This window comes from Ambystoma mexicanum, chromosome 13 (genome assembly GCF_040938575.1).
Source record: "Ambystoma mexicanum isolate Mex_15411 chromosome 13, UKY_AmexF1_1, whole genome shotgun sequence".
In the NCBI taxonomy this organism is placed as follows: Eukaryota; Metazoa; Chordata; class Amphibia; order Caudata; family Ambystomatidae; genus Ambystoma; species Ambystoma mexicanum.
Window position 1 is genome coordinate 220,314,807 of NC_090938.1, and position 13,357 is coordinate 220,328,163.

A 13,357-nucleotide genomic window follows, 5' to 3' on the forward strand; every position below is an offset into this window, starting at 1 on the left:
CTTTCACAGCGGGGCGCGTCCCAATTTAGTATATTTTGTTTCTATAGTAGAGTGCATGGAGCTCGTAGCTCCACGCACTCTACGTAGCCCCTTTCATTAGAAGCCTGGCGGGGCGCTTCAGGGCTGGCCCCGCTAGTATAAAATGTGCGCAAACAGCGCACTTAGGTTTCCCAATCCCTCCCCTGCCATGGATACAGTAATGTCATTGGCTGGCAAACAGCCAATGACATTACTGTATCCATGACTGCCGGCGCAGGGTGCGTGCGTGCGCCTGCTAGTTTCTCTTTCTTCCGACGCGAAGGACAACAACGCACGAGTGCTGCTGCTGCTGCTGCTCTGCACCAGGCCAGCCTACCTAGAGCCCAGTGGCGCCGCAGATCCGGTAAGTACCCCTTCCCCGACCCATCCCCATCCCCCCATGTTTGTTCTGTTTGAGCCCGGGGACTCGGGGAGTGTAAGTGTTACACTTACTTACGCTCTGTCCCCTCCCCGGGCCCAAACTACCGTGACCGTCCACCACGGGCAGGCCAGGGCCAGTCAACACTGAACGACGTGTAGGCCAAGGCCAAGGCCTACACGTCGTTCAGTGTTGGCTGCCAGTGCCGAGCTGACTGCCCGTCAAGTCGAGCCTTGGTGGTAGCGGGCCGCCTGCTACCACCAAGGCGGGGGCAGCCTGGGGCCTTTTACCCCTGGTCCATGCCGGCACTGCCGTGGGCTGTGGCCCAATTTAAGGGCCTTGCCTTGGGCCACGCTGCCGGACCGGGCAAGGCCCAGGGCAGGCAGGCGTGCGCTGCTGCCTGCTGCCCATCAGCCGCGGCCCGGCGACCACTCCTGCATCGGATTTGCTAATTGTGCCGTTTTATATTGGCATTTTTGGACAAAAAATGCCGAAAATATAAAACAAGAAACGGCGCAAGTCACCAGGGGGAGCTCTGGCAGGGAGAGCCTCTCCCTGCCAGGGCTCTCCCTGGTGACTTGTGCCGTTTTATATTTTCGGCATTTTTTGTCCAAAAATGCCGAAAATATAAAACGGCACAATTAGAAGATGCGGTGGTCGCGCGGGCCGCTGAGTCAGCAGCAACATGCTCGCCTTGAAAGCACAGGCTCTGATCCCCGGGTCCGCGCTTAGAAACTAGGAGCATCGCAGGGGGCGAGGGGAGGCATGGGGTACAAACGGACCTGTTGGCTGGTTTACAGATTTGAGTGTTACCTTTCTGGGTACTAGTTAATTGCATTGTTTAAGAAGTGGGTGCCGTAACTGCTCGGACTGGCCCACCCCAGTGGCCCCTAACTGCCTGATGGGCCCGTCGGGCCTTTGTGTTGGGGACTGGCCTAGGAAGGGGGCATGAGATGACGGTGAGGGAGGGGGTGGCGGTTGGTACTGTTTGTTTCCAGCACCTTGTTGTAGATGGGGGAGGGTGGGCGGGGCCGGAGTCTGCAGTGCTTAGCAGTAAGGCAGTGTCTTGCATGGAGTGCGGGGAACGAAGTGCCGAGGCCTTGACTTCCAGTTGGCCTTGCAATGTCCAACTCGTGCCCACTTTTCTCCTAAAGCCACTGGTTGCCCTTACTTCAAAACCTATGCAGGAAGCGTGATCAGAGTCCTGTGCTTCTTTAATTCCTGTAATGCACTTGTAGTCCCTTTTAAAAATAATTGTCCTACGAGTACCAGAATGCAAAGGGCAGTGACTTAAATTCAGGACTGGCAACTAACCCCCGAGGGATGACTAGATGTTTGTGAAATCTCATTCAGGAGTGGCTCCAAAAGAACAAGTAATATCAGCACCTGCTTGGTGCCATTGTTCTGTGAGGCTTTATATTATCGGCACCTGATTGGTTCTGTACCCCATGCAGCTCAATGCTGTGTAATATCAGCCCCTGCTTGGTGTCATTGCTCTGCGCAGGCATGCGGCTTTATGTTATCAGCGACGGCTTGGTTCTGTACAGACATGCAGCTTTATGCTGTGTAATATCAGCACCTGCTTGGTGTCATTGCTCTGCGCAGGCATGCAGCGTTATGCTATGTAATGTCTGCACAGGCATGCGGCTTTATATTATTAGCACCTGCTTGGTGTCATTCCCTGGTCCAGGTATGCAGCTTTATGCTATGTGCTTGGTTCTGTACAAACATCCAGCTTTATGCTGTGTAATTAATATCAGCACCTGCTTGGTGTCATTGCTCTGCGCAGGCATGTGGCTTTGTAGTATTGGCACCTGCTTGGTGTCATTCCCTGGTCCAGGTATGCAGCTTTATGCTATGTGCTTGGTTCTGTACAGGCATGCAGCGTTATGCTATGTAATATCAGCACCTGCTTGGTGTCATTGTCTGGTCCGGGTATGCAGTTTTATGTATTCTGAGAGTAAAGGTCCAGATTCATGAAAGTTCTCCCTGTTCCAGCAAGTGGCCACGAGGTAAGGTCAAAGGTCCACAAGATATCCTTCTCCATAGTGCATGACAAAGGCTTCACCCCTGCAAGACTGCATGTCCTGGGCCACCCCTCCCACCAGGTGCCCACTCAAAGGTGGCAGGATGAAATGAGCTTAGCTGGGCCCTAACACCGCCCCTCCGCCCGCTAAGCAAAAGCCCAATGCTCCATTGTGGATAGCCATCGATCCTTGCAAAGGCTCAGCTGGCGTGATATCTGATCCCTTAAAGCGCTTCCTCCGCCCCAGGACTAGTAAACGGCAGAGCAGGGCCCCGTGCTCCTGTCCGCTCCAGGACCAGTAAACGGTGGAGCATGGCCCCGTGCTCCTTCCCGCTCCAGGACCAGTAAACGGTGGAGCAGGGCCCTGTGCTCCTGCCCGCCCCAGTAAACGGTGGAGCAGGGCCCCGTGATCTTGCATATGGATACGGGAACAACCTCCTTGCAGGGCTCCTAGCTGCCCACCTACCCCTCAAAACGTCACCCCAACCTTTGCCAATTGAACCTCTGAGTATTAAGCGCGTTATTATAAATAACCTATCATATCATAACACTCCGAATTTGTTAATGAATGTATGTGCAATTGTTAAGTCGATCTCAGTGCATCTTCATGGAACCGTGTTATCGTGGGTGACCAAATGTCCTTCATTATTGCAGGGCTTAGATGTTTATTTACATTTTGAATTATTGTCCGAGAAACTATTTTTGTTTAGTTTTTAAAGCTGTGTGTACAAACCATACCACAAATCCATTTGTTTTTTAAAATATCCTGAAACCATGACGTCGGGTTGGTGTGGAAGTCATAGATGTGAATGAATTTTGAGAGCCATTTCTTCATAAAACCTTACACCACTCAACCCCTCCCCAGGCATAATGCTTTTGGAAGTCCTGGTTAGATGGCCCAGATCCTGTCTGCTGCCACCCAATTGACGAGAGTGCAGCCCTGTGATTCCTTTTATTATACGCCTCCTCTTTCTGTTGTTGAGGGCAGCCTGAAGCCTCTGTCTGATCACCCAGGAGGAGCGGTATCACTCAGTTGTGCACCGTTTTCAGTCTCAGGTGAGCTATTGTCTGGCATAAGGGGCAACACAATTTTGACAGAACAGTGAGAAATGTGAAGTATGTTGGGATGTTATGGTTGTTGGTTGATTATAAAGCACTCAACATAATAAACTTAGTAAACTATTTCTGTTGCATTTTTCTCCATGCAATATGTATGTGCTATTTCTGAGACCTGTGCATTCCACGTGTTGCAACTTTGAGCAACTGAAGCAATGGCAACTCAGCGAGGCAGACAGCCATTAGAGGTTGGACAAATGTCGCATTAATTAAGTGGTTAAAAACTAAAGTAATATTTTAGCTTAGTTTCCCCCTTTCAGAAAATGCCTAAAATCCCACCTTAGTAAGAGGATGAACGCATGTGAATGCCAGTAACAGCATGACAAACATATGTTTCCATCATTACTGACTATATAATGAATTTCTTTATGCATACACCATAGTACCAGCTATTCTCAATACAAGCTGCTGTAAAATACACCATCACACTTGCACACGTAAGAATAGTGTACCACCATTAATATGTAAAACCGAATGCTTTTTTCATATTTCGGTGGGTTTTTTGGACAGTAAATTGCACATTTTGTAGGCCATTTTTCCAAAACATTCGCGGGGGGAGAACCTGCCCACATCCCTCATTGGGGGGTGGGCTCGCACGCTGCGCGCTCGCTACTAAATTCGCCTTGGGGAATTTACGCCCCACCAGCTTTCAGACTCACCAGCCGCCACTGGTGGAGCACCTCTTTTATTTCCATGGCGGCAGGAAGACGGAAGTCGGAGAAGCAGCAGTGGTGGCAGCAATCAGGTCAGTGGTGGTTGGGGGACGGGCAAAATTATAGGAAGGGAAGGAAGGATGGGGGGAAGATGGCGGGCAGGGGATAACAACTGCCAGGTTGCTCAGAACACAGGGTTGGATCGTGGGATTCAGCCAGCATTTGCGAGCAGCCTGATTGGCTGTACCCCCCACCCCAGGTGCTAATGGGTATATCGGGACAGGATGTCCCAGCATGAAAAAGACAATGGCTAAAATGGCAGCATTGGAACAAGATGACCCTCCTTACATGGTGCCAGTAATGGAGTACGAACATGGCAATTTTTCTTTGAATTTATCAAAAAAATGCAGGGCAACGCTAACACAAAGGAGCAGGTTTGCCCAATTTGTTCTGACCCAAGCATAAAGGAGCACTGTAGCACAACTCTACTTGACCCTAGAATTGAAGATGACATGAATAGGTGACACTGCATATATTTATATAGAAAAACACAAACAAAGAAATGCTTACATTGCGCACAATATACATAACATACAATACAGATTTCTGATACATAATATAGATCAGCAAAAGGCAGCCATTTTCCCAAAATTGATGCCATATCCTGCATTACAAATGGCTCCAGGCCTTAAATCTCATGGAAATTCAAAAGTGCTGAATAAATAGAAAATATATTATTTGATAAATGATATGATAATTTATTTATATTGCGCTCGTACAAAAGTGTTTCAGAGCGCGACCAGGCAAAGGGAGGGGAACAAGGGAGAACAAAACAATGATCTTACTAGGCCCAGTGACATTTAGGAACATGCAAGTGCATGGAAGAGGGAAAAGGGGGAAAGTGCATGGAAGGGGGAAAAGTGGAATGTGCAGAACAGAGGAGATATAAGCATAAATGATAAGTACAATAAATAAATAAGGCAATGGACAGTGGTAGTGCGGCCAGCAAGTGGCAAGTACTAGATTTCTCGGATAGGGTGACCTGATAAGTGCAGAAAAAAGTGGCAGGGGCCATGTATGGGTACAGATACAGACCCTGGTGCAAAGGGTGGCCCGGGGCAGTGCAGGAGGGTGGCATGGTGAGCAGGTACCTGAGCCCGAATGAACAGAGGGTGGCCAGGTGCATGGTGCAGAGAGAGAAACAGATCAGCAGGGGAGAGGGGTGGAAGGCAGAAGTGAAGAGGAAGGTCTTACGATGTTTCCGGAACCGGAGATGGTTCTCCTCAAGTTTCAGGGTGGTTGGGAGGCTGTTCCAAAGGGAGGACCCAGCCGAGGACAGATATCTACCCCGAGCTCGTTTATTTGAAAAACGATGACCTTGAGGGAGTTAGAAGTAGAGGAGTGAAGGGCTCGAGAGGGGAGGTATTTACAGAGGGATAGTTGAAGGTATTTCAGACCCAGGCCCCAGAAAGCCTTGTGGACAATGCAGTGGGTTTTAAATTTAATCCTAGCATCCACTGGGAGCATATGAAGGAATTTCAGTGCTGGAGAGATACGATCCCAGGGCATGAGGTCAAGGACATGTTTTGCAGTCCTGTTCTGGATTAGTTGTAAAGGGCGGAGAGTGGAGGCAGGTAGATTTGGAAAGAGGTTGTTACAGTAGTCCAACCTAGAGAGAACCAGAGCTTGTGAGACAGTGAGCTTCTGGGGAAAGGAGAGGAAAGACAGACTACCTCTAAGGAGGTTCAGTAGATAGTTTGACTTTTTAGAGACGTCAGAGATGTGAGAGGAGAAGGAAAGTGAGGAGTCAAAGATGACCCCAAGGTTCTTAGCCACACAGGTGGGGGTAGGATGAGCGCCAATGGATGCCGGCCAGAGAGGGAAGAGAAAGGATGGTGAAGGTGTACCAATGGGGAAGATCACAGTATTGTTGGCATTTAAACAAAGCTCATTGGCAGCACACCAATTTTGAATGGTGATTAGACAATCAGAGATGAGGGAAGGAGAGGAGGTGGCTGAAGGAAGCCTGAAAATGAGCTGGGTGTCATCAGCATAGCACTGGAAGTTTCAGCAGAAGATGGAAATGAAGTAGGCGAGAGTAGCCAGGTATTGGTTAAAAAGTCAGGGCGAGAGGTTACACCCCTGGGGAACACCACAGGTAAAGAGGGAGCTAGAAGATAGGAAGGACCCCAGTTGTACCTGCGAGGGTTGAGCAGAGAGGAAAGAGGTCAGCCAGGCCAGAGCCTGATCAGTGATACCCAGGTTGTCATGGAGACAATTGAGCAGGGTGGTATGGTTGACTGTGTCGAAAGCAGAGGAGAGATCAAGTAGGATGAGAACAAAAGGAATGTTAGCATCAAGGTTGGAGAGCAGATATATAGGGCTTTGTGGAGAAAGATCGCAATCCAATCCAAGGTTACAGAGAAAAGGGAGGGCTTGGACAAAAGCCAAAGTGCAGTGGTCTAGCAGTTTCAGTAGTAAAATATATAATTTTCAATGGTGCTGCTCACAAATGAAACTGGCATAAAGTCCGAAAAAAGATAAGCTAGAGCCATTAAGCCAATGAGAAACCAGACAGCTAATCTATTTCCTTGGCAGGCTGTTAAGAGTATACGTCATTTCCAAAACTGCTTCTAAACCAGTTCTTAAAGTTACAAAATATATCTCATGATCAGTGAAATAAGGAATAACCCGATTCATTGTGACAAGAAATAATACGTCCAATGAAAAAAGGTGATGCATTTCGCTCATAAAAAACCTGACCTATTACATTTTAAGATTCACATTAAAACAGAAAGAACCATTGTGCAATACTTTGCTTTCAATAAAAGTGTGTATCAAGCTGAACAAACTCAGAGTCTTTCTGTGCTTATTGAATATCTGTGGAATGAGAAATTCTCCCAGCCGGCTGTAAAGAAAATACAGGCTTTTTGTTTCCTGCACAATTACATCTCTGAATGGCTTGTATTGAGTTATGGGTGGTAAAAATCGTCTTCAACATATGGTGACCACAAGCAACGCTTTAAATCTTTTACAGATTGTAAGCGACAAGAGCACAAGGTCTTCGCTGATGAGCGCTAATGTGCGGCACTGCAGGGCATGGAGATCTTTCGCAGAACCGGGATGAGAGGCAAGAGGGAAGGCTGGTGATGTCCTTTTTTTCCGCGTGCCTGGCAATGCAGTACAGCATATTTGGGGTAAGGTATGAGATTGTGCAGACAACAAAAACTAAAGGGGAATATTGCATTCCATATAATATATATTGGGGACAACAGGATTTGGGGTAAGAGAAAGAAAGATACCTCAATTTCGTGTTCCAAAGGGACCAAAGAACACACATTAAACTCTAAAAAAAGATAATATGATAGGGATTCCTGAGGCAAAGTGCCCATTAATAAGAATGCGTATTACACCCCAAAATGGAGTAAGTTTGAGATGAGATACGTCTGCTAAAGAGATAGCAGAAGAAGACGGTCGTAGAATAATTGTGCACATTTTTGTTTTGCAGTTTATTTATACTCATTTGAAATGTCTTTCTTGTGTTTATCATGTGTTAGCGACAGCTTTATGTGTGTTATGTAGTGTGTCATTGTGGCTTTGTGTTCAGCGCAAAGTCAGGGATTTATTTTTTATTTTTTGAAGTTTGTTTGTGGCTGTGGGCTGCATTTGCAGAGATAACAGCCACATTCTTTTGATCAGTAAAAGCAGATTCAGCAAAAAAGCAGCCTGAATATGACTTTGTGTGCTTGAAAGAGAAGCAGTTTTTTTGATAACACAGATCTTAAAAAGCTACTTTTTACAAATTAAATGTTATTTAGGCTTAAGCATGTGCACATAATATAATGTGTTATTTTGAGCAATAAGCAAAAGTCTTTAAAAGATGCACATACACAGGCCGATGCATGGAATTAATGTGCACCTAAAATCGCAGCACAAGCGTGCAAAAGCGTGCGAATCGCAGCGCAAGTGCGAAAATAGCAGCGAAAGCTGCGCACATCCATTCATGGAAGTCTGAGCGCGTGTAAATCCTGGTATGTGCGCTAAAATCCTGCGTGGCGCACGCGGATGCACACGTCATCAAACGGCGTGCGCTAAACGCACAGCGAAAGCGCACATAGCGCAGCGCACACAACAAAAGTGGGCGGAATACGGGGTGGAACACGCGGAATGGGGAACAAAGCGTGAAAATGTGGCCGTTACGGGGAAGTACAGGAGGGAAATGCACGGAACCCCACACGCGCGCCTATAACACGTATTCATGGAATTGAACAGGGGAAACGTGTGCACCAAAAAAGATGCGCTAATCCGGAAACACGTACGCCAGCAGGAAGCAGGCGTACGCGACCCGCGCAGTATAAAAGTGTGCACAAACAACAAACAAGCTCAGACGCTACGATGAATATACCATTCCTCGCAGCAGTGGTCGTGGGACACCGCAGGAGGAGGAGGATAGCCAGGCCCAGAATTTTTACACCCAGGACCAGCCTTTTTGGGATGCCTGATGACCAGGTGTATGGGAGGTACAGGTTCCCACCACACATAATACTCGACCTGGTGAGTGAGTGGGAGGATGACCTCACATCACCCACCCTGTGCTCCCAAGCACTGAGCCCCTTGGAAAAGGTGGAGAAGGTGCACTTTTTGGCCACTGGTACATTTCAGCGGACAAGTGCCATAGTGGGGGGGTGTCACAGGCCACGCAGTCACACTGCCTACACCAGGTGTTGGCCATCATGACGCAACGCTCTTCAGTCCGCAGGCACATATAGATGCCTAGAACACCTGCAGAAAGGCAGGCTTCCGTCCAGTAATATTACGGGGTGGCACACTTCCCCAAAGTGCTAGGTGCCATTGATTGCACCCATGTGGCTCTACGTCCTCTGAGGGCAACTGACCATATCTATAGAAACCGCAAGCACTGGCATTCCATCAACATGCAGGTAGTATGTGATGCCAAGGGAATCATCACCTCAGTATATGCCAACTATCCAGGGTCCACCCATGACAGTTTCATTTTCAGAATGTCACCCCTAAACCGGGGCCTAGAAGCTGGGCGGCATGGCAATACATGGCTGCTTGGTGAGTATAAATGCCTCTGCACATGCATGCATGTCAGATACTGAGTAATGTCACAACCCCACTAATTATACCCACCATCACCTCCCCAGGGGACAGTGCCTACCATCTGAGCACCCACATGATGACGCCAATTCGGAACCCCACCACACCACCCGGGGTAAGATACAACACAGCCCATATTGCAACCCGGGGCATAGTGGAGTGCACATTCGGAGTGCTCAAGTCACGCTTTCGCTCCCTTGACCACTCTGGTGGGCAGCTGCTATATGCGCCCCCAGTAGTGTGCAGGATCATAGTGGCAGCATGTGTCCTGCGTAAGGTTGCAACCCGCTGGGGCCTGCGGGTGGACATGGTGGTGCCCCCACATCCCCAACCACATGCACGGCCGCTGCGCATGGGAGGGGAAAGTGCACGTGGTGAGGCAGCCCGTATGCAGCTGGTGGCTAATTACTTCACCTAAAATCACACCCCTGTGGAGTGCACACAGCCCTGGCACATACCAGCTGACAATCAATGATGATGACATAAGGGACAGTCAACTGTCACAACCATACCATCCTGAGATTGGTCACCTGGAAGTGTTACATTGTCATGATCCCTGCTTCCAAGGGGTCAGGACTTGCCCCACGACCTTGGAAGCAGGCCCATAACTCTGATCCCAGGAACCAGCCAGTCCCGATTGGGACCTTTTGGACCTTGTCCTGGCGTCAGTGGCGCCAGGCTCATGATGGTGACCGGTCCCGGCACTGGAAGCGCCGGGCTCATATTTCATATTAGGTAAGAGTGCTTGGTGGACCTACCTGTAGCAGACCATGCTGCTTACTTACCAGCTAACTGGTCTCCTGATCCTTCTCTGCCTGGGACTACTTTTCTGTCTGGGTGGAGCAGGAGCCACTCCCTGGAAGCAGAACACAGGAACTCTTCTAGAAATCTGGAACTCTTTTCTTACCTGGGTTGGGCTGTGGAAGAAGATGCCTAAGCACTACAGAAGGCTATTTAAATCACACCCGATTGGTTTCACGTGCTTCGTGTTATTCTGCATCTGCAGCAGGAAGCTCACCGTGTCAGCTCCAGGAAACCTCCAGCTCCAGATCCTGTGAATACGAAATAACCTGCTGGGATCCAACCTTCAGTCTTCTTCAGTCTTCTGCAGCTCCTGCAAGACAAGGGCACAGGTTAGGCTAAAGCAAAGGCAGCGAATCTACTTACCTAATCCAACGGCAGCATCCGAAGCGCCTTTTTCTGCCTTTCTCTTCTGGCATCCGACATCTGCAAAGAGAAAGAACATCGGTCGGTAATATTTAACTACAGAGCCTGTTTACCTGTGTTACGCCCATACCAACTCAGCTTGCGCTGCATTCCGGCACCTGCAAGGCAAGATACTTCGGTTAGTAACGCTTAGTTACAAGACTGCTCACCTGTGTTACGTTTGCTTCCAATCTGTTCGCGCGGCTCCTCGGCACCTGCAAAGACAAAAGAGACATTACGGTGCATTCTGCAGCGCTAGAACAGTCTTTCTACTTACGTGCCATTAGAAGGATAATCTTCATCGCCACAGCATCTGAAAAGGGAAAAGACATAGACTTTAAAGACTTAAGACTTTTGAAAGAGAAGAGAACAATCTAAAAGGAACTTTATTATTTACAAGGCACGCTCGTGCATTAACGGCGTCTTCGCTCTCAGCAAATCCTCTGCTATCAAGAGGCAGAGCTCGCATCCAGTGAAGCAACTGGACCCAGCGCCCCTGCACAGGACGCAGGATGGAGAGCCCGGCAATTACCTATATAAGGTAAGCGCAATATCAACCGCGTTCCACGGGGAAAGAAAGGGCGAGAGGGGCAAGGAACTTTCCAAACCTTCCAAACACTAATACCTTGGTTTACCCTTGCAGACATCTCACTCTCCAGCTTAAACTGTCGGTGGGAAGGGGGCCCAGTCCGGGAGCAAAACGAACCCTGCGCCTAACACTGAAGACAGTATCCTCGCCAGATCAAGACCTGCGCCTCCGGGGGAACCAGGTGAGCGTTACAGAACGCGAAGCCTTACCACATAATTCCCGCCCAGGCACAATGGAAACCTCAGACACAAACCAGTTGGCCCAATTACTCGGGGAGTTGAGGGCGGAAGTACACGCTGCACGTCAGGAAACAAATGCCCTAAGGAGGGAGTTAGTGGTCTCCAAAGAGCGAACAGACGATTTGGCTAGACAATTGCTGCAAGCCCAAGCTGGACAAACTCCTCTACCAACCCCAAGTGGGGGCCACGCTCCTCCAGCTTCCTCGAATCCGGTGCAAATCAATCTACCAGGAAATATACCTTTGGCTCCGCCCGAACGCTTTTCAGGTGATCCGAAAAGGTTTGCTGTGTTCTTCAATCAATGTCGCTTGCACTTTTTGTGCAGACCCGCCGCTTTTCCAACGGACCAGGCTAAAGTGGCCTTCGTGCTCTCTTATCTCAGTGGCAGGTCTGTTCCTTTAGTGTCTCAAGATGACCCCATTCTCCATAACTTCCAGGACTTCCAAGCAAGTATGGAGAAACTGTTCGCAAGGCACTATCAGGGACAGGCCTTGGACAATTAACTTCTTTCACTATGACAGGGCAATCAAGATCTTCTGACTTATATTGCATCATTTAACAGACTAGTGGTGGAAACCGGATGGCCGGAGGATAAGAGGATCACACTGTTTTACAGAGGTCTGCGTGGGGAATTAAAAGACGTTCTGGCTCAAGTGGTAAATCCTCCACAAGACTGTTCCGAATATATCGATCTGGTAGTGCAATTGGATCATCGTCTACAGAATCGGAAAGCCGATCAATCCAGATTTGAAACCCGACTTTTTTCAAGGCCACAAAGTTCTACGAAAGGAACTGATTCTGTGGAACCCATGCAAATAGGGGGTGTAAAAGGACCTTTAACCCAAAAGGAGAGAGAAAGGAGGAGACAACTGCAATTATGCCTCTATTGCGGAAACTCAGGGCACTTTCTTCGAGATTGTCCAGTGAAGCCCAAGAAGAAGATAGTAGGGGCGTCTGATAAAGGTACCGAGAATTCTGAGCCGGGAAACGACCTCGCCCGGCAAGTGTAGAGGTCCGCTTGCCGAGCGTGAAAACCAGTTCTTTGACCTCGCATTTCATCATGCCCATGGTCCTCGTGAGTCCTGAACAACCTAATCGTATGCATGCCATTAAAGCATACATTGATAGTGGCGCAATCGGGAATTACTTGGACTGTGAACTGGCCGCCAGGATGAATCTATCCCTTTGTCCAAAGACGGTGAAAGACGTCATTACCACCGTGGATGGGACGGAAATAGCTTCCGGACCCGTAACTCACACCACCATGGAAGTAATGTTAGTAAGCCAAGATGGGCATCAAGAGAAGATCGTGTTTGATATGATCAAGGCCCCGCAGTTTCAAGTCATCTTGGGAGTTCCTTGGTTGAAGAAACACAATCCTCAAATTGATTGGCGAGCAAAGACAATCCGGTTTCCAGAATGCGCTTCTACCTGCTACCCTCAGCCCTCCACCAAACTAGCTGCAACTGTTTCTGAGAGTCCACAACTGCCTCCTGAATACCAGGAATTCCAAGATGTCTTTCGGAAAGACCAAGCTAATTCTTTGCCTCCCCACAGATCATACGACTGTCAGATAGACCTGATTCCCGGATCCACTCCTCCGTGCAGTCGGATTTATGCCCTTACTGAACCTGAAAATCTCCACCTAAGGCAATATTTGGACCAGTACCTGGCTAATGGATTCATCCGTCCTTCGAAGTCCCCGGCCTCCTCAGCTCTGTTCTTCGTACCAAAAAAGGAGGGAGACTTAAGAACGTGTATAGACTACCGTGCCCTGAACCAGATTACAATTAAGAACAGGTATCCATTGCCATTGATCCCAGAACTACTTGACCAAGTCAAAAACGCCTGCATATATACTAAGTTGGACCTCAGAGGAGCCTACCATTTGGTGCGAATAAAGGAGGGCGATGAATGGAAGACGGCCTTTCGTACCAAGTATGGACTGTTCGAGTATCAAGTGATGCCTTTCGGGTTGTGTAACGCACCGGCCGCATTCCAGTTCTTTAT